At 37.4% G+C, this 21,515-nt stretch overlaps 1 protein-coding gene and 1 pseudogene across 7 annotated transcripts in view; both read left to right on the forward strand.

The window, feature by feature from the left end:
* The window catches only part of GABPB1 (GA binding protein transcription factor subunit beta 1), a 68,252-nt gene that overhangs the window by 12,742 nt on the left and 33,995 nt on the right, over positions 1-21,515 (forward strand). The gene's annotated exons all lie outside the window — the stretch shown is intronic.
* LOC131517916 (small ribosomal subunit protein uS8-like) lies at positions 5,753-7,672 on the forward strand (annotated as a pseudogene).

The following is a 21,515-nucleotide window of genomic DNA, read 5'->3' on the forward strand; positions in this document are numbered from 1 at the left end:
TTGAGAAAAAAGAAATTAAGAGAAAAAGAGATGTGAAGTAGACCCTATAGTCTTTGATGACCAATTGTATGTAGAGACATGAGGGAAGGAGGAAGTTAAGGGTAGCTCTCACATTTCTAATTCAGGGAGGTAAAAAAAGGTCATAGCAACATCAGGGAGTATAGGAGGAAGATTAGGGTTTGGCCTGTGCATGGGAAGTTCTGGACTTAATATCCAGATGAATCCTTACTACTTCTTAGTTTAGTGTTTGCGTATGTATTTGTGTGTGTAATTTATGTGCTTTAGATAAGGAACTTGAGCTTATTTTAAACATGAATATTAAATAATCATCAATAAATATTTTTTATCCTTAGATTACATTTCTGTTTTAGGTTTTATGGAGAACAGCTTTGTAATGACTTCATAATTTTACAGTTAAATAGGGACACTGGGATGCACAGATAGAATGTAGACAGAGAAATAGGGAATGTAGATCTGATAAATACAAAGCTTCTATGGGAATTAGGAACTTAATTTATTAGCATGGTTCTGATTTAATCACATCTTTTGGTATCAGAAATTCAAAGAAATAAACATAGCTTTGTATAAGGATGGGATCTTTAGGGTACCTGAGATTATACTGTAATATTTAAAACAATATTAAAACTGGTTTAGACAAGTTTATAGTAGAGCATGAAAGTTATTTTTTATATAGCATGCTTGGGAGTAAATGTATGTTATGTAAGACAAGGAAGTTTAACCCTAATGGAGAAAAGGAGTCACAACATTCTGGGTACTGCCTAAAACAAGTTCATGCTATGTAATTTGGTATTTAACATTTATTTGAATGAGTTATATTTCAGAATCTAATTTTGAGGCCCTAATTTATCCATACACCTTTTACCTGATTTCTGTTTGGCTAGAGTAAAAAAACAAGACAGGAGCACAGGTAAATCACATACATGCCAGGACTTGCAGATGAATGTAGTAAATCTTCTCTAGGTTTATGTTAATAAGGACTTGGGTGTGGAATAGCAGTACAATAGAGCTGCTAAGTAATTCTTACTTGAGATTTAAAAATTTAACCGTTTTATATCTGAAGAAAAGACATCTTCTTTTAAAAATAACAAATAATGTTCTCTATATAATCCTGTAACACTTGGAGATGGTTTTGCTTTAGTGAGGGTGAAACTGTTCTGTCACCTCCAACCTATGCTTACTCCTTAACCCCTTGCCTTTCTCAGCACCACAGTCCTCTGGAGCTTTAGGAAACACAATTTGAGAAATGCTGGATTGGGGTGGGCTACAGTTTGGGCATGGATGGATTCTTACCTCGTATATGTTTGTTTGTTTTGTTTTTAGCACACAACACAAAATTTTATTCATACAGTAAAAGTTTGGAATACATGAATAGATGTAAGATGTTCCTAGATGGTAAGTTTGAAGTTATAAATAAACCAATTCTTTGTACATTAATTCAGTATACATTTTTCTCTTAAGCCTCAAAGATCTCATCCACTCCTTTGGCTTTTAATGCCATTTTATATGCTGATGAGTCCCAAAAGTGTACTTATAGCCCTGACCTCTCTTTAAAAAAAAAAAAAAAAAAATGTTCATTTATTTTTGAGAGAGACCAAGTGCACGTGGGGGAGGGGCAGAGAGAGGGCAAGGGCGGGGAGGCACAGAACCCTAAGCAGGCTCCAGGCTCTGAGCTGTCAGCACAGAGCCCAGTGTGGGGCTTGAACTCATTAACCACAAGATCATGACCTGAGCTGAAGTCAGATGTTCAATCACCTGAGCCACCCATGCGCCCCAATGACCATTCTTTTTGTACAGCCAAGTTCTCATTGGACATTTTCACCTGGACGACTTACAAGCCAAAACTTAACTCTTATTTTTCCACCTAAAGCGGATCCTATTTCTAGAGTACCATCTCTATAAGTGGCACGTCTATCTACTCATTTTTTTAAAAACTTATTTAAATCCAAGTTAGCGTATAGTGTAGTATTGGTTTCAGGGGTAGAATTTAGTGGTTCATCACTTAACATATACCCAGTGCTCATTCCAACAAGCGCCTTCCTTAATGACCATCACCCGTTAGCCCTTCCCCCCCACCTCCCCCCACCCCCCACAGCAACCCTCAGTTTGTTCTCTGTATTTAAGAGTCTTATGATTTGCCTCCCCGTTTTTATCTTATTTTTCCTTTCTTTCCTCGATGTTCATGTTTTGTTTAACTTCCACATATGAGTGAAATCATATATTTGTCTTTCTCTGACTTACTTCACATAGCATAATACACTCTTGTTCCATCCACGTTGTTGCAAATGCCAAGATTTCATTCTTTTCAATTGCTGAGTCATATTCCAGTGTGTGTATATGCACGCGCGCATACACACACACACACACACACACACACACACACACACACACTAGAATGTTACTTGGCGATCAAAAAGAATGAAATCTTGCCATTTGCAACGCACACACATCTTTATCCATTCATCTGTCAATGGACCTTTGGGCTCTTTAAATAATTTGACTATTGTTGATAGTGATAGTTAAATAATTTGTTGTTGACAATGTTATAAACATTGGGGTGCATGTGCCTCTGCACATCAGCATTTTTGTATCCTTTGCATAAATACCTAGTAGTGCAGTTGCTGGGTTGTAGAGTATTTCTATTTTTAATTTTTTTGATGAACCTCCATATTGTTTTCCAGAGTGGCTGCATAAGTTTGCATTCCCACCAACAGTGCATAAGTTCTTTTTCTGCATCCTCACCAACATCTGTTGTTTCCTGAGTTGTTAATTGTAGCCATTCTGACAGGTGTGAGGTGGTATCTCGTGGTTTTGATTCGTATTTCCCGGATGATGAGTGATGATGAGCATCTTTTCATGTCTGTTAGCCCTCTGGATGTCTTCTTTGGAAAAATGTTTATTCATGTCTTATGCCCATTTCTTCACTGGATTATTTGTTTTTTGTATTTTGAGTGTGATGAGTTTTTTATAAATTTTGGATACTCTATCCAATATGTAATCTGCAAATATCTTCTCCCATTCCATCCATTGCCTTTTAGTTTTGTTGATTGTTTCCTTTGCTGTGCAGAAGCTTTTCATTTTGCTGAGGTCCCAGTAGTTCCATTTTTGCTTTTATTTCCCAGAGACTGGTCTAGTAAGAACTTGCTGTGGCTGAAGTCAAAGAGGTTGCTGCCTGTTTTCTCCTGTAGGATTTTGATGGTTTCCTGTCTCATATTTATAGGTCTTTCATCCATTTTGAATTTATTTTTGTGTGTGGTATAAGAAAGTGGTTCAGTTTCATTCTTCTGCATGTTGGTGTCCAGTTTTCCCAGCACCATTTTCTGAAGAGACTGTCTTTTTTCCATTGGATATTCTTTCCTGCTTTGTTGAAGATTAGTTGGCCATTACATTTGTGGGTCCATTTCTGGGTTCTGTATTTCTCATATAACTTTGATGTGTCCAGTTGAGTGAAAGGATGGTAATATCCCAGTATATAGAAATTAAGCATTAGTGGTTCTCAATCAAGTATATTTTACCTCCAGGGGACATTCAGCAATATGTAGAGACTTTTTTTTTGATGTCATAAAATGGGGGAGAGGGTGGTGTTACTGGCATCTGATGGGTAGAGACCAGGGATGCTGCTAAATGTCATACAATGCATAGAAAAATCTGTGACAAAGTCACAGTATGTCAGTAGTACTGAGAGAAATCCTTGGTTAGTTGAATACCACCTATGTATGTAACACTGTTACAAAGTACTTATGGGTGCAAATGGCACTAAAAGAAAACCTTGTCTATATCCACAAGAAACTTATAACCTAGCTAAAGCATCTTAAACTTAGTAAGTTTGTGGCCAAACTCTTAAAAATATTTTTTAATGTAAATTTATTTTTGAGAGAGTAAGAGAGAGAGAGACAGAGACAGAGCGCAAGCAGGGGAGGGGAAGAGAGAGAGGGAGACACAGAATCTGAAGTAGGCTCCAGGCTCTGAGCTGTCACACAGAGCCTGACGCAGAGCTCAAACTCAGGATCTGTGAGATCATGACCTGAGCTGAAGACAGACGCTTAACCAACTGAGCTGCTAAGGCGCCCCAGGAAATACTCTTTATCTGTGCTGTCCAGTATTATAGTCTTAAGCCACATAGGGCCATTGAACACTTGAAATGTGGCTAGTGTGATTGAGGTACTGAAGTTTGGTTTGTTTGTTTGTTTGTTTGTTTTGAGAGAGAGAGAGGAAATGTGAATGGGGGAGAGGCAGAGGGGGACAGAGGATCCAAATCCGGCTCTGCGCTGACAGCCGCAAGCCGGATGGAGGGCTTGTGCTCATCAACGGTGAGATCATGACCTGAGCTGAAGTCGGAGGCTCAACTGATGGAGCCACCCAGGTTCCCCAGGGTACTGAAGTGTGTGTGTGTTTGTTTGTTTGTTTGTTTGTTTTGAAAGAGAGCATGAGCAGGGGAAGGGCAGAGAGAGAGGGAGAGAGAATCTCAAGCAGGCTCTACGCACTCAGTGCAGAGCCTGATGTGGGGCTTGAACTCACAAACTGTGAGGTCATGACCTGAGCCGAAATCAAGAGTCGGACTCAACGTGCTGAGGCACGCAGGCACCCCTGAAGTTTTAATTAAATAGCCATATGCATCATAGTAGTGCAGTTCTATAGGACATACTTGGGCAGAATGAAATTGATACCACATGGCAGGAAAGAAACGTATGAAGGGCTGAAAAGTAAAGTGACACATATTTGGAAAATAAAAATGAATCTTAACTGCATAAAACAGTGAGAACGTCTAATGGATTAAAAGACAAGGCAATAGAAGGGGAATAAAGGGTTCTAGGTTCTGAGGTCTTTGTATTATATAGAAGGAGGGTCAGTTTTAAAAATATCCTTTGTATGGGAAACTTTAAATATGTAAAAGCAAAGGAGAGTATAATGAAACCTCCATGTATTTATGTATTCATTGGCCAATGATGATCAACTCAAGACTAAAATGGTTTCTTACATATTCCTCTTTGTTTTATTATTTTATTTTATTTTATTTTATTTTATTTTATTTTATTTATTTATTTATTTATTTATTTATTTATTTATTTATTTATTTTTATTTTATTTTGAGAGAGCAAGCTCACTAGTGGGTGGGGGGAGAGAGAGAGAGGAAATCCCAAGCAGACTCCTCACCATCAGTGTGGAGCCCAATGTGGGGCTTGAACCCACAAACCATGAGACCATGCCCTGAGCAAAAACCAAGAATTGGACGCTTACCTGACTGAGCCACCCAGTTGTCTCCCTCATTATTTTAAAAGTGATCCCAAGTATCACATTATTTAATCTGTAAATATATTGTTTTTATCTCTAAAAATATATAAACTTAAACTATAATACAATTATCCAGAAAAATATAAACATAATTCCTTAATATCATTACGTATTTAGGCAGTGTTAACATTTCCTCCATCTCCAAAATGATGTTTTTTCTTTTCTTTTTTAGAGAGAGTGAGCTTGAGTTGGGGGAGGGTAGAAGGAGGGAGGGAGAGAGAGAGAGAGAAAGAGAGAGAGTATGAATCTCAAGCAGGCTCCACACCCAGTGCAGATCCCAATGATTATGACCTGAGCTAAATCAAGAGTCAGACATTTAGCCAACCAAGCCTCCCAGGCTCCCCACAACTGCTGATGGTTTTGTTTTTTTTATTTTTTATTTATTTATTTTTTTAACGTTTATTTATTTTTGAGACAGAGAGAGACAGGGCATGGATGGGGGAGGGTCAGAGAGAGGGAGACACAGAATCCGAAACAGGCTCCGGGCTCCGAGCTGTCAGCACAGGGGCCCGATGCGGGGCTCGAACTCACGGACCGCGAGATCGTGACCTGAGCCGAAGTCGGCGCTCAACCGACTGAGCCACCCAGGCGCCCCTGGTTTTGTTTTTTTAATGCAACATTCACATTTATTGAAATATCTTATGGAACAAAAAAGGAGAGTACTGAACATCTAACAACTGGAAACTTTCTCAGGTATTTCTTTATCCAAAATGATTTTTTTTTTTTTTTTACCAACTTAATTTTTTCGGTCATAATAATTTTTTTAGGTCAGTTTTAGGTTCACAGCAAACTTGAGGGGAAAGTATTTTCCATACACCATCTGCCCCCATACATTGCATAACCTCCCCCATTATCAGTATCCCCACCAGAGTGGTACATTTGTTACAATTGATGAACCTACACTGACACATCATTGTCACCCAAAGTCCATAGTTTACATTATGATTCATACTAATGTTGTATGTTCTATGCATTTGGGCAAATGTATAATGACATGTGTTCATCATCATGGTACCATACTGAGTATTTTTACTGCTCCATAAAAAAAAGATTTTAAAAATTTACATTTAGTTTCTTCAAATTGTAATCCAAACAGGGTCCACACATTGCCATTGACTGATGCTTGCTTAGGTCTTTATTTATTTTTTTAATGTTTATTTCTTTAAAAAAAATTTTTTTTAACATTTATTTTTGAGATAGATCTTGAGCGGGGCAGGGGCAGAGAGAGAGAGGAAGTCACAGACTCAGCAGTGGGCTCCAGGTTCTATGCTGTCAGCACAGAGCCCGATGCAGGGCTTGAACTCATAGACTGCAAGATCATGACCTGAGCCGAAGTTGGACGCCCAACTGACTGAGCCACCCAGGCGCCCCTTTAACGTTTTATTACTGAGAGACTGCAAGCGGGACAGAGGATTAGAAGCAGGCTCCTAGCATACAGCAGAGAGCCTGATGTCGGGCTCAAGTGCAGGAACCGCATGATCTGAGCTGAAGTCAAGAGTCAGACTCTTAACCGACTGAGCCGTTTAGGTGCCCCTGCTTAGGTCTTTTAAAGCAAGATTTTGGTTAACTCTAGACTTTTAATGCATGGTATAATTCTTAGGGAACCACTGCAAGAACAAAAATAGAGGCTGTAACTTCCAAATCAGTAGAAGAAATAGATAAAATGTTAAAAAAGAATCAGTCCAAAAGAAGACAGAGAAAAGAAACTGAACAGGTAACAAATGGAGAGAGCACAAAATTAGATGCTAGATTTAAACCTAGGTATATAATAGTTAAAGGTAAAAAGTAAATAATTGCACAGGTATCTTCCTAGCCTAAGGCATCATCAGCTGTTTCCTCCAATAATTTCCTACGTAGTATTCCCACCTCAATTCTTGCCTCCCTCTATGTACTACCCATATAATAACAGGAGTAGTTTTTTAAAAATATAAATCAGCTCTTTTCTGCCATCTTTCTGTGCCACCGTAATGATGCACATAAATGTCCTGGCAGATTCTCTCAAGAGTATTAACAATGCCAAAAAGAGAGGCAAACACCAGGTTCTTATCAGGCCATGCTCCAAAGTCATAGCTGTGATGATGAGGCATGGTTACGCTGGCGATTTTGAAATCGTTGATGATCACAGAGCTGGGAAAATTGTTGGGAACTTCATGGGCAGGTTAAACTGTGGAGTGATCAGCCCCAGATTTGATGGGCAACTCAAAGATGTAGAAAAATGGCAGAATAATCTCCTGTCTAGCCAATTTGCTTTCATTGTACTAACCTCAGCTGGCATCATGGACCATGAAGAAGGAAGACGAAACACACCGGAGGGAATATCCTGGGATTTTTTTCTAGGGATATAATACATATGTGCAAATAAAATGCCTCAATGGACCATATACGTATATATATATACGTATATATATATACGTATATATATATATATATATATATATATATATATATATACACATACGCATGCATATAAATCATATCATAACACTCTCCTGTTGAAAACATTCCAACAACTTCCTGGTAAATTCAGTGAAGTCCGTACTTAGTAGTGCCTATAACACCCTACATGATGTGGTCCATTTCTGTCTCTGTGACTGCATATCCTGCTATCATTTTTCACTCAAGCTTAGGGCCCTTAAACTTGCTGTGCCATCTCCCTGGATCACCAGGAGCAGTCAGAATTCTTAGTTCTTGGGGCGCCTGGGTGGCGCAGTCGGTTAAGCGTCCGACTTCAGCCAGGTCACGATCTTGCGGTCCGTGAGTTCGAGCCCCGCGTCAGGCTCTGGGCTGATGGCTCGGAGCCTGGAGCCTGTTTCCGATTCTGTGTCTCCCTCTCTCTCTGCCTCTCCCCCGTTCATGCTCTGTCTCTCTCTGTCCCAAAAATAAATAAAAAATGTTGAAAAAAAAAAAAATTTTTTAGAATTCTTAGTTCTTAAAAAAAGCAGCTTAGTTCTAAAAACCAGAAACCACCTCTGGTTAATTGAGCAGAAAAGGAATTTGTCACAGGAAGAAACCACCACTGTCAATGGAATCTGCTTCCATTCTTGCCATAATGGATTCTATATACTTGCTGCTTTTTTATGCATTTATTTCCTAAGTTATAGTCCATCCTGGACGCTTCTTTATTGGAGTGGAGGTCATGTAACTGCATCCTAGCTGCATGGAAAGCTGGAAAAGCAAATATTTAGCTTCACTAGTAGGTAGAAGTTTCTGGCTTCTTTCAGGACTCATCAGAAGGGAATTCCTTGGACATATGAAGATGTTTTGATGCTGAGCCAAAAAAGTGACCTGTCCTTTATGATGCTTTTCTCAGGAATCCTTCCTTGCTTTGCTTCCTCCCTTAATTCACATTTCTACTCAAATGTCCTCTCCTCGAAGAGGCGTTTCCTTAGACTTTGTCTAAGATGGTGATTCCCCATCTCTAATCCAGTATTTTCTCTTTTCTTATTCTGCCTTACATTTTCTTCATAGTACCACTGTTACTGATTGATTAATTGCTAGCCTCTTCCCCAGGAACACAAGCTCCATGAGGGTAGGGACTTGTTTTTGTTTACCTTTCTGTTGGCACATATATGCTTAGTAAACATTTGTTTAATGAATGAAGGGAAAACATAGAGAATGCTATAAATACCTGAGAAAATTTAAAGGGAAGGATTATTGAGGAATTAGCTCATTTAAGGAAGGTTTATTGGAGGGATGCTTGGGTAGCTCAGTTGGTTGAGCATCTGACTTCGACTTTGGCTCAGGTCATGATCTCGCAGTTTTGAGTTTGAGCCCCACATTGGGCTCTGTGCTGACAGTTTGGAGCCTGGAGCCTGCTTCAGATTCTGTGTCTCCCTCTCTCTCTGTCCCTTCCCGGCTCATTCTCCCACCTTCTCTCTTTCAAGAATAAATGAACATTAAAAAAATTTTAAAAGAAAGTTTATTGGAGAAGAGAAATTTTTGAAATGGGCTTTGGAAGATTTGGAGAGAAGGAAGGTAGCTATCTAAAATGGGCAAATAGCATGAGGGAAGGCATTGGGTATGGAGTAAAGTGGACACGTATCGAATAAGAATTGTTTAGAATCTGATGGCTATCAGGGTCCTTTATGAGGTGGGAATTGAGAAAAGTGGACAAGGTGAAGGTGTGAGGTTACAGCAGGTGATAGAGGGCCTTGAACTAATAATAAGGTGGTCTTTTACTTGCTAGAGAGTAAAAGATGACTAGTGTTTTTTTTTTTTTTTAATTAAAAATAAACTGTGGTATTTTCACATAGTATTATGCAGGCGTAAAATAGAATGAGGTAAATGTCTGGAGAATTTTCTGGGAAATATATTAAGTGGAAAAAAAAAAGCTAAGTGCAGAACAGTGTATGTAGTATACTCTCTTGGTATATGAAGTGTGTGTGTGCGAGTAAGAATATATATACTAATTTGTTTATGTTTCAAAAAGAAAAACTGAAAAGCCAAACCAGAAATTAATAAAATGGTTACCTTGGGGTGGGGAAGAGAGAGGGAGAGGGAATGATGTGAAGGAAATAGGAATGGAAGTGAGATTCCTGTTTAGTTTTGACTTTTGAATTATGTAAATATTTTACACATTCAAAATTTACGATTAAATGAAAATAAAAACAATCTCTAAAATTGGGAACAAACTTAAAAAAATGAACCTATTGTATATCAAAATAGTTCTGTAAATACATGGAGAAAAACACACTCTCAAGTGACTTTTGAGCTCTATATCAAATGGCATATATGCTAAGGACAAAAAGAACTGCAGAGAAATCTTAAACCTCATTCATTTTATTGCTAGTTGTAATGTTGATGTTTTTATTCTAATACCATTGGATACATGTTTAGGTTAAAGCCAATAAATAAGATTGTATGCTTATATGTTAGAAGTCAATAGAAATACAAAATCAAAGGAGCTAGGCAAAAAAGGATATTTATAATGTTGAACTTGAATTATAAATGTCAGTATGAATTCAGGATTTAAAATATGTATATTTCTTTATTTTTAAATTTCTTTAAATGTTTATTCATTTTTGAGAGACACAGAGAGATAGAGCATGAATGGAGGAGGGGCAGAGAGAGAGGGAGACACAGAATCTGAAGGAGGATCCAGGCTGTGAGTTGTCAGCACAGAGTCTGACATGGGGCTCGAACTCACCAACCATGAGATCATGACCTGAGCCGGTCAGACGTTTAACTGACTGAGCCACACAGGCACCCCAAAATATCCATATTTCTTAATTCCATCCATATATATATTTCTTTCTTAGATGTGTCCTCTGAAAGGATCTTGAAAGTGCATCACTTTCATAGATAATAAGTACTTGTATTACCTCAGTTTTGTTCTTTAAATACTTTATTGAAGAAATGACTGGTTCCAGGACTGAGGCAGGGAACGTACATAGTGAACCTAGGACAATTTGTGCCAGAAGCAAGAAACCTTTCAAAGACACAAGAAAAGCCTACCTGAAGAGGCTCTTTTTGGCCAAAATTGAGACAATTTGAACATAAAAAAGAATAAGGAGAATAATTTGAAACAATATATAATAAAAAAAACAAATGGAGGTGGCTATTACCTATTCTTTACTCTGAAGATTGGTAATTTAACAATTGAATTGTCTTTTTTGGTAGAAATTTGCATGGTGCCAAAGTAACACTCCACAGAATACTAGTTGGTCTCAAAACAATAAAACTTTACAGTGGAAGGATCAGGCTTATTACCAGCTTTGTTATTAATCTTGGCATCACTAACAATGAGCCAAAAAATATGTGCATCCTGATGTGATTCAATATCAAATAGACTGCATCAACTGAAGTATTTTTTTAATGTTTATTTATTTATTTTGAGAGAGAGAGAGAGAGAGAGCAGTGGAGGGGCAGAGAGGGAGAGAGAGGGAGAGAGAGAGGGAGAGAGAGGGAGAGAGAGAGAGAGAGAGAGAGAGAGAGAGAGAGAGAGAGAGAGAATCTCAAGCACATTCTGCACTGTCCGCACAGAGCCTGACATGGGGCTCGATCCCACTAATCATGAGATATGAACTCAGCTGAAATCAAGAATTGGATGCTTGACCGGCTAAACCACCCAGGCACACCTGAAGTAATTTTGTAGAACATTTAAAATCTGAATTTAGTCGGACTTTTCAGACTTTCAGTTTATAAGTAATATGGGAGATGAAAGAAATTAAACACCACCTTAGATGAAGCAATCAGAAAAATACAGAATGTGAGATATAGATGAACTGGCCATTTAATGTCATAGGAGAGGAAAACAAGGGTAGTGGGCGGGGGGGGGGGAGGGGGAGGCGGGGAGGAGGAAACTGTCTGAGCATATAATTAATCTAGAGATATAACAACCAAATGCAGTATGTGCCAGCTGTAAAGTACATTTTTTTTAGAAAGGAGTAGGATGAAGCAAGATGGCCAACTTTTAATTTAGAATGTGGGTGATGGGCATATGGGTGTGTGTGTTTGTGTATATACACACATATATTCATTTATATGCATACATATACACTTTTCTATATTTAAAAGATTTCATAATAAAAACTTAAAAATATTTTTCTGTTTATGGACACTTAGGTTGTTTGTAGTTTCTTTTTCTTCAATTACAAATAATGTTTCTGTAAACGTTCCTATACATGCTTCCTTTCCTTGTGTACATGTTAAGGAGATAAGGCAACTTTCTAGTAGTGGAATTCTGGATCAGGGTAGACGTACCTTCAACTCTGCTAAATACTGATAATTTGTTCTTCAAATGGTTGTATTGATGAGGTTTTTAGACAAGAGAAATATGAAATGTATGTCTTCCCTATTAGATGATGAATTCTTTGAGGGTAGGTACCATGTAGAGACTCATAGAAATGTTTGAGTTGAACGAAATTGTATTTTAGTGGGACGAACTGTATTTTAGCAGGATGAGAAATTAGGATTAGGTCAGCTAAGAGGGTATTGTGATGTTTAAGGTATGAGGCAGTGAGTGTGTAAGACTGGAGGTAGTAGAGAGGAAGGGATGAATATTAGAAATCTTGGAGAGAAAGGATTGAAGTATATGTGCTTTTATTGTCAGGTAGGATATTGATGATTCACTGTTGTGACTTCTAATACCCAGTAGTTTGTTGGCTTCACTTTATAGTAAACAGGTAAGTTATGCTTCCCTATTAACTCAAAACCATCTACTGACCTAGTTCTAGTAGAGTTCTAGCCTTTTCTTCATCCTCTGCTTGCACTCTTTTTAAGCCTCAGTCTTTTCCTGGGATAAAGATATTGATTTAAAAGAGACTAGTAGTTGAATGGGGTAAAGGGGCAGTGGGTTGCAAAGATGGAAGAATTTATGTAGTAATATGGGTAGAATTTGTGGGTAGATTCATCCCCAAGTCAGTTTGTGAAGTCTTCCTAGGACAGAGGATATCTTCCTGTAGTTTTTAAGGGGAAAGTTTATCCAGTGTTATAACAGAGGTAATTAATCAGATGTAGTTTTTTCTAAGAGAATGTCCTATATCTTATTTTAAAATGTTGCAACTTTTTGTAAATTGTAAAGTTGGTGCCTTCAAGAAGTTTTGATTAATGGTTCTAGAATAGCTTTGTCCAACAGAAATATAATGTGAGGAGCATATTTAAAATTTTAGAGCAGCCACATTAAAAAAAGTGAAATTAATTTGAATAATATATTACATTTAATCCCATATATCCAAAATATTGCCACTTTAACATGTAATTGATATGTTATTAATGAGATATTTTGCATTCTTTTTTGGTACTAAGTCTTCACAATCTGTTGTGTTATACTTATAGCACAGTTCCATTTGGAGTAGCTAATTTTCAGTGCCCACTATAATTATGGCTAGTGGCTACTGTATTGGACAGCTCAGTTCTAGAACATACTCAGTTGAAACGTTTGAACTCAGTTGGGTGCTGATTTGACCCACTGTCATTGAGGGTGGCCATGAGCTGATCTTGCTTCATAGACCTGTTGCTGGTTATTAGATAAGTTCTGGCTTCCTGTCCAAATCTTCCTGTCCAAGAGTGATTTTGAGGGTCCCAGACAAAGCCATTATCCAGATTTACTGATTATATTCACACTTTTCCCTTTTGCCTCAGAAAACCTAGAACTGACCTTGGACTGTTTTGAAACAAATCTGTCAATTTGAGTTGCTGCCAATAAAAAGAATATTCAGGCGAGTTCTAATCTCATTCATTTGTAAGGATTTTAGTTACAAGGCTGACAGGAATTCAGCAAGCATTTTATTGATTGTGGTATTTCTTAGAATTTGTGACACTGTCAGCCTTGTTTGCATTTTTAAAGTCAAATGTTATGACTCTTGGTTATCTGAGGTATTTCTGGAGTTTCTACTGTGTGCTAAATGTTTATTCAATGAATGTTTTTGAGCATTTACCATACTTTAGGCACAGTGACAACTTGTAGCCAAGTAAACAGGCACATTTAGTGTGGTCTGATAAATGCTATGATAGAAACTTCATATGGTAGGAGAAAACAAGGAAGGACACTTCAGTTAATTTTGGGGCATCAGGAATGGCTTCTCTGAGGAGATAAGCTGAACTCTGAAGGACAGGTAGGAATAAATATGGTAATAGTGGGTGTGGAGAAGAGAAGATTCTTCCTGGCAGAGGGAATATTTTTTATAGATATCCAACAGTGAGAAAAAGAACCAAGTACAACTTTTTCCTGTAATACAGAATTCAGTGTGAGAGGTAGTGAGTAGTGTATATGGGATGGTGGCAACAGATCCCAAATGTGAAAGGCCTGGCCTCTTATGGCAGAGTTTGACATTTTTGTTGTTGTTGTTGTTGTTGTTGTTGAGAGAGCACTCTTGCGCACACACAAACTGGGGAGGTGCAGAGAGAATCTCAAGCAGGCTCTGAGCTGTCGGCACAGAGCCCAATGTGGACCTCGATCTCACGAATCATGAGATCATGACCGGAGCCAAAACCGAGTCCAATGCTTAAACGACTGAGCCACCTAGGTGCCCCAGAGAGTTTGACTTTAACTGAGTTAACTGAGGAAGAACATGATTTCATTTAAGGATGACTAAGAAGTTTGGTATTAGAATGGAGAATAAATTAGAGGAAGACAAGACTGAGGCATAGACACTAATTTAGAGGTGTCCTAGGAGAGAAAGGATGGAGATGAGCAAAGATTGAGGCAGAGAGACAAGACTGTCAACGTATATTTATTGAAGGCCTACTTTCTAGCATTGGAAAGAGGTAGAAGAATTTAAGAGACATTTAGGAGGTAAAAGTGACAGGTCTTAATGATTGATTGGAATTGAAATGGGTAGAAGAAAGGGGTCAAGGACGATTCCAAAGTTTCTGATCTACAAAACAAGCCACTACTTGGACAGATTGACTTTTTTTTTTTTTTAATTTTTTTTTTTAATGTTTTATTTACTTTTGAGAGAGAGAGAGGGGGAGAGAGAGAGAATGAGCGGGGGAGGGGCGGGGAGAGAGGGAGAATCCATGAAGCAGGCTCCAGGCTCTGAGCTGTCAGCACAGAGCCCAACATGGGGCTCAAACCTGTGAACCACAAGATCGTGACTGGGGCCAAAGTCAGATACTTAACTGACTGAGCCACCCGGGCACCCCAGCTTGATTTTTAAAGTACCTTCGAATCTATAAGTGGAGGCATCTATCCAGTTGAACATTTGAGTCTAGTGCTTGGACAGAGTCTAGGACTGAAGATAGATTTGGAAGTCATCAGGTAATCTTGGCTAAGAAAGATAAACTTTCTAGAGGAGAGAATGTAGAGAATGAAAAAGAGGGCTGAAAAATGACACACTGAGAAACTGCCAATATTTAAGGGGAAGAGAAAAGGGATCCAGTTGAAAGACACATAAGCTACCATCCTTGCCTCTAAGCATTTTATAATTTAAGTGAGACACATAAACATGAATCATTTGGTGACCAGTGCAAGTCAGAGTCTAATTTGATGCCAACTTTTATTGTACCACCTCTTGTATTTTATGTGAAATGAAGTCAAGTGTATAAAGGAAGTGGTTAGTATTTAGGCCAGGGAGTAGCATTGGTAGTGCATGCATTCAGTGGGGACATCTAGCCTGTGGTCACTAGAAGGACTCAGATGATGGTATATTGCATAGTATGTGTATTGCCTGTGTTGTGAATGTGGACTCTGGAGCCATTCAGCCTTGGTTATTCTCCACTAGCAGTATGGCCTTGGGCATGTAACTTTCTATGACTCAGTTTTCTCAGCAATACAATGATGATCATGATAATTCTGACTTGAAGGTATTGTGAAATTGAATGAGTTAGTATGTGTAAATTCTTAGACTGTGTCTGGCACAATCTCTCTTGTTGTTTTCTCTCTCTATATGTACATACACATACATGGATGGCTGTGTTATACTTTACTATGTTACACCCACTATATGTGTATATGTAGTATTATATACATGTTAGGAATTATCATTTAATAAATGGCGTGTCTGATGAGGGCTCATGATTTGGACAGGATAGGTAGGCACCAGAGAAGAAATGTTCCCTCTATGAAACTTAATGTAAACATACATGGTTTTTAAACAGGCTTTCACTGGTAAAGTGGGTGAAAAAATGGTATGAGAATCCCCTTTCCTTCTGATTCCCAGTTGGAAGCAAAGAATGCCCTTTTAATAGAAGGCTTTAAAGATGTTAAAGCCTTTGTGTGTTATGTTATCCCTGTGTGGTAGTGGGATTTCCTCAGGTCATATTTTCTCAAGAAAAGTTATTCTGGAAGGAAGTTTTTCATCAGCTTTGTGAGTATGAGTTCACTGGATCCTTGGCTTTAACTTTGGGAAAATCTAGATCTGGAATCAAAGTTCTGGCTTTGGGGATTGGGAACCTTGTGGAGCAGCAGTCATTATTTTATACTGATAGTGGGAGTGTAAATTGGTATAATCTTTTGGTGATAATTTGGTAGTGTCTATCACAATTAAAATGTGAATGTAGGGGCACATGGGTGGCTCAGTTGGTTACGCATCCGATTTCAGCTCAGGTCATGATCTCACATTTCGTGAGTTTGAGCCCTGTGTGGGGCTCTGTGCTAACAGCTTGGGGCCTGGAGCCTGCTTTGGGTTCTGTGTCTCCCTTTCTCTCTGCCCCTTCCCCACTCATGCTCTGTCTCTCTGTCTGTCTGTCTCTCTCTCAAAAATAAAGATTACAATAATTTTTTTAATGTGATGTTAAAAATGTAGCAATTATACTTCTTTTGTAAAAAATTTTTTAAAGATTATTTTTTTATTTTAGAGAGAGAGAGAGAGCATGAGTGGGGGAGAGGGGCAGAGGGAGAGAAAGAGAAAGAGCGAGAATCCCAAGCAGGCTCCATGCTCTGCACTCAGCAAGGTGCCTGATATGGGGCCCAATCCTATAACTGTGAGATCTTGAGCTGAAACCAAGAGTTGGACACTCAACCAACTGAGCCACCCACGCGGCCCTAGCAAAATTATGCTTTCTAGAATAGTTTTCATAAAAGTGCTAACCCAAGTGTATGGGTTTGTTACAGCACTATTTGTAAAGATGAAAAATGAAAATGGATTGAATAATTAATGTATTCATATTCCATATATTTGTTTCTTATTTCTGTAGTGTAATAGTTTCCTATTTCCTGTAACAAATTACCATAAACTTAGTGCCTTAAAACGACACAAATTTATTATTTTACAGTTATGGAGGTCTGAAGACTCAGAATTAAGATTTTAGCAGGGTTGTGTTCCTTCTGGAGGCTCCAGGGGAGAATCTGTTTTCTTTCCTTTTCTAGTTTTTAAAGACTGCCTGCATTTCTTGGCTGGTGCAGCACCCCCCTCCCACCATCTTCAAGGCTAGCAGCTATAGCAGCTTCAAATCTCTGTCTCTCTTCTCTCTGTTCTCTGCAACCTTCTCTTTGATCCTGACCCTCCAACCTTCCTTGTATAAGACTCTTCTGATTGCATTAGGCCCATCTAGATAATCCAGGATCTTCCTATATCAAGATCTTTAATTTAATCATACCCGGAAAGTCCTTTTTGCCATGTAAGCTAACAGCTAACATTCACAGATTCTGGGAATTAAGATCTAGACATCTTTGTGGGGAGCATTATTCAGCCTACCACCCTTTGTAAAACTGTGCAGCCAGTAAAAAGAATGTTTTTATCTGTGTGCACTTAGATGTCACTGATGAAACAAGAGGATCCCTGTTAAGTGGAAAGAAGCAAGTTGCAAAACCATATAGTATGATCCCTTTTTATGTTTTTTGTTTGTTTAAAAAGAAGTCTTGTGCTTATGTGTGTTCCTGTAGGCATAGAAAAGATCTGGAAGGCTACACACTAAACATTTAAATTGTTGTAACTTTTGGGGAATAAGACCACAGGGAAGTGTGGGGATGACTTTGAATTTGAATGTTACATTTTTAATATACAGTGAAAATGTATTTATTACAATTTTATTTTTATGAAAGTATACATGTACATAGTTGAAAAGTAAAAAATACAAGGTTTTATAGTGAAAACAAAAAAACCACACACAAACAGAAAACAATAACCCTGAGTCCCTTGTGTTATTCCTTCTCACCCCAGAACCCTCTTTCCCAGAGGTATCCGTTCTTTCTTTTCGCTTTTCCCCCCTAGTATTTCCCTCCATATTTCTAAATAACAAGCTTATGCTATTAATTGATTTTTCTGTTTTAGGTATCTTTGACTTCTTACTTATGAAGATGAAGCTTTGGCTATCTTAAACCACCTCTAAGCATATTTTTCCTCACTCTTCATCTTCTTAATAGAAGTGTACCAAAAATTTTCCTGGATTAGTGTTCCATGGTTATTATAATCCTGGAACTACCATTTTTTACTAACCCATGCCATATTGGGATTACATTTTCTTTCTTCTATAGGTTTTTGTTTTCTTCCCTCTGAAAAACAAATTGTGTAGTTTTTTCTTTTGCCTTACTTTTCTTGTATCCATCATTAACCCATCTCAAATTCCCCACAGGAAATCTCATTCTTTTCCTGGCAGTCTTACTAGCTTATCTTTTCCTTGAAGACCTTCTTCTGGAACCTCTGTCCTCTGGCTCCAGTCTGGATTTACTTTCCGGGTCTCTGGTCCAGCACATCTTGGGGTCTCCTTTACCATTATCTTGAGGATCCTCTTCACCCTATTTATGTCCCTTATTTCCTTGATTCTTGTTTCTGGTTTACTCCTGGTCTTGGAGGACTACGTCTTCTAGTGGCTTTCTGAAATAAGGGTCTGTGGGAGATGATTTTTCTTTAGACGTTTTATGTTTGAAAGTGTCATTTTATTTTTAAGTTAAAAAAAAGTAAAAAAAAAAAAAAAAACAACCACTATACAAAATGGGAAAGGGAGAAAATTCCAAATATACCAGAGTTCATATGATTAGTTTTCTTCAAAGGAATTGCACAGAGAAAGACTTAAAGGGCATGTTCTTTTATATCCCAGCAGATTCCCAGTGTCCTCTAATTTAGAACGCAAGAGTTAAGAAATACGGGTCTTCTCTTTAGACTAAAACTAGTGCTCTTTGGTAAATCCTTTAACTTTTTGTTTGTCTCCTTTGCAAAATGGAGACCATGACTATTGTGGTAAGGCTATTTAGTTACCTGAGACAATGTAGATAAAGATTTAGCAAGATGCCAGGTGCTACTTTTATTATCAGTATTATTTTCTTATGAGAATGTAGGGAACTAAATTCTCATGCCCAAGGATATTTTCCTACATATAGTTATACACATGACTGTAATTACTTAATTTTACTTAGAGTCACATTTTACATGCTTTAACTGTTGCATATTATTTATAAGTAATAGTCTTAAATGACTATAGTACTGTGTTAAAAGGTGTCTTTATTTTTTAGACATACATACTGAAATATTACAGATAAAATGGTATGATGTCTGACATTTGCTCCAAAATAATATGTGTGCGTGGGAAATAGGCTGGCCATAAATTGATAATATTCAAGCTAGTTGATGGCTATTCATTATACTATTGTGTCTATTCTTGTATTTGCTCAAAATTTCCCATAATAAAAAGTAAAAAAAAAAAACGCTTGCAATATTCCATTATGATCTATCTTAATTTCTTTAACTATTGATTGTAGTAAGGCATTCCAGTTTTTATCTATTTTATTTTTTATTTTTTTTTTAATTTTTTTTTCAACGTTTTTAATTTATTTTTGGGACAGAGAGAGACAGAGCATGAACGGGGGAGGGTCAGAGAGAGAGGGAGACACAGAATCGGAAACAGGCTCCAGGCTCCGAGCCATCAGCCCAGAGCCTGACACGGGGCTCGAACTCACGGACCGCGAGATCGTGACCTGGCTGAAGTCGGACGCTTAACCGACTACGCCACCCAGGCGCCCCAGTTTTTATCTATTTTAAATAACATTACTATTATATTTATGTTTCAGATAGTTTCCTTGTGTTAGGTTCATGAGTGGGATTATTTGGTCAAAGAGTATGATCATTTTCATACACAGTACTAAATTGCTTGGACGAAAAACTTTAGAAAAATTTTATTGGATTTATAATTGTTTTCATTGGGCATAGGTGTGATTTTGTAAATTTACTCTGAAGTTTTTAATTAAGCAGTCAAGGTTTATTATTAAGTATATTGTGATGGGATTATATTTTCTAAATGCTTTTATATTCTTTTTTAATGATAGTAACAGTTCACATGGAGCTAGTATTTTACAGTTTCATAGAGTTTTCACATCCAGTAGATGTTTTAATCCTCAAAATATCTCTATGAGCTATGAATTAACAGAAATTTAAAACAAAATAGACTTTAAGCTTTAACAATGGAGAGTTAGTAATTCCTATTACCACTAGATGGCTCTCTCAGCATGTAGTTTTGAGCAAAAAGTAACTAGTTTGTAGACATTTTGAAGTTCTTTTATAGATCTTATTAAAATTCATATTATTAAAGTTAAAAAAATAATGGTTTGTATTAGATTGTGATCAACTTTTTCAGAAGTAGTAAAAAAAACTAAGGATGGAATTTATTGCAGTGGGTTTTTAGATTACGTTTCTTTTTGAGAGGAAAGGGGTATTAACCTGGATGGCATTCAGTACCATACATACAGTGTATTTTCAGTAAGTATATTTAACATTAAATAAAATTTGCTGGATTGAATTATGCTTGTTTATTTGCTTGGGGGAAAGTTATTTGCCATACCAAAAAAGCAACATTTGTTGCTAGGTCCTTAAATGATTTTATGTAAATTTAACACTCTATCTGTGGGGATTTAATAGATAAATAATGAACAAAGTAAATTGAGGGGGCTCTCTGGAGCTATGGCCCCTCAGTCAGTTTGTTGTCTTAATGTATTTGAGATCCTCTGAAGGTTAGAATTACTCTGTGATGTGTGTGGTTCCCCTCAGGTGAGAATCAGAAATGAAATTACTACATTTTGGTATTGTCATTGTTTTAAGTTTTACTAATTGTCTACAAAAAAATTAAGAGTGCCTTTGAGTTTGGTCTTACTTGATCTCCTATGTATTTTCTTCCAATGATTTTCCAATCTTATTTAGATCCATTGCTGTCTTTCTATAAAAAAATGTTTTGTATTGTCCCTTTTGCTAACTTGAAGTGAAAATTATGGTTAATATTACATATCTACATAATTTCAAAAGATCATTATAATACCTAATTATAATGAAGAAATGGAAGGAAAGCAATTTATAATAAAATGTATATTTCAGTATGTAAATACTCAGGCAGACTACTCTAGATGAGACAAGAAGTTGTCAAATGCTTGCCCCATAGAGTCATTTGTAGAGTCACTATGAATGATAGCTGTGAAAGCTGATTGATAGTGTTTTATATTGGTGATTCCAGATAACCAAGTGGCATTGACATGGGTGATGTGATTTTCCAAAATAGTGAACAATTCTTAGTAAAGTTCTGAACAAAACAGATTTATTGTATGGTTGCCTTCTGAGAAATTTGGGATACATTAACAACTATGGAAAAATACATTTTGTTTACATATTAAGTTCTAGTCTTAGATATATTCATTGGAGCCTTTGGAAGCCACCCAGAACATGTGACAATTCTTTGCCATACTGAATTGTTTCCTGCATTGCTAGACTTCTAATATCCCTGACACTTGCCCATTAAATGGTAGTAGAGCTTTCACCTTACTGTGTCCTGCATCAGTCCCCAAAATGCCTTCACATATATCCAAAGGGCCCTCTAGGTGGCAGTGCTGCTACCATTTTGAGACC

This window comes from Neofelis nebulosa, chromosome 7 (assembly GCF_028018385.1).
Source record: "Neofelis nebulosa isolate mNeoNeb1 chromosome 7, mNeoNeb1.pri, whole genome shotgun sequence".
NCBI lineage: Eukaryota > Metazoa > Chordata > Mammalia > Carnivora > Felidae > Neofelis > Neofelis nebulosa.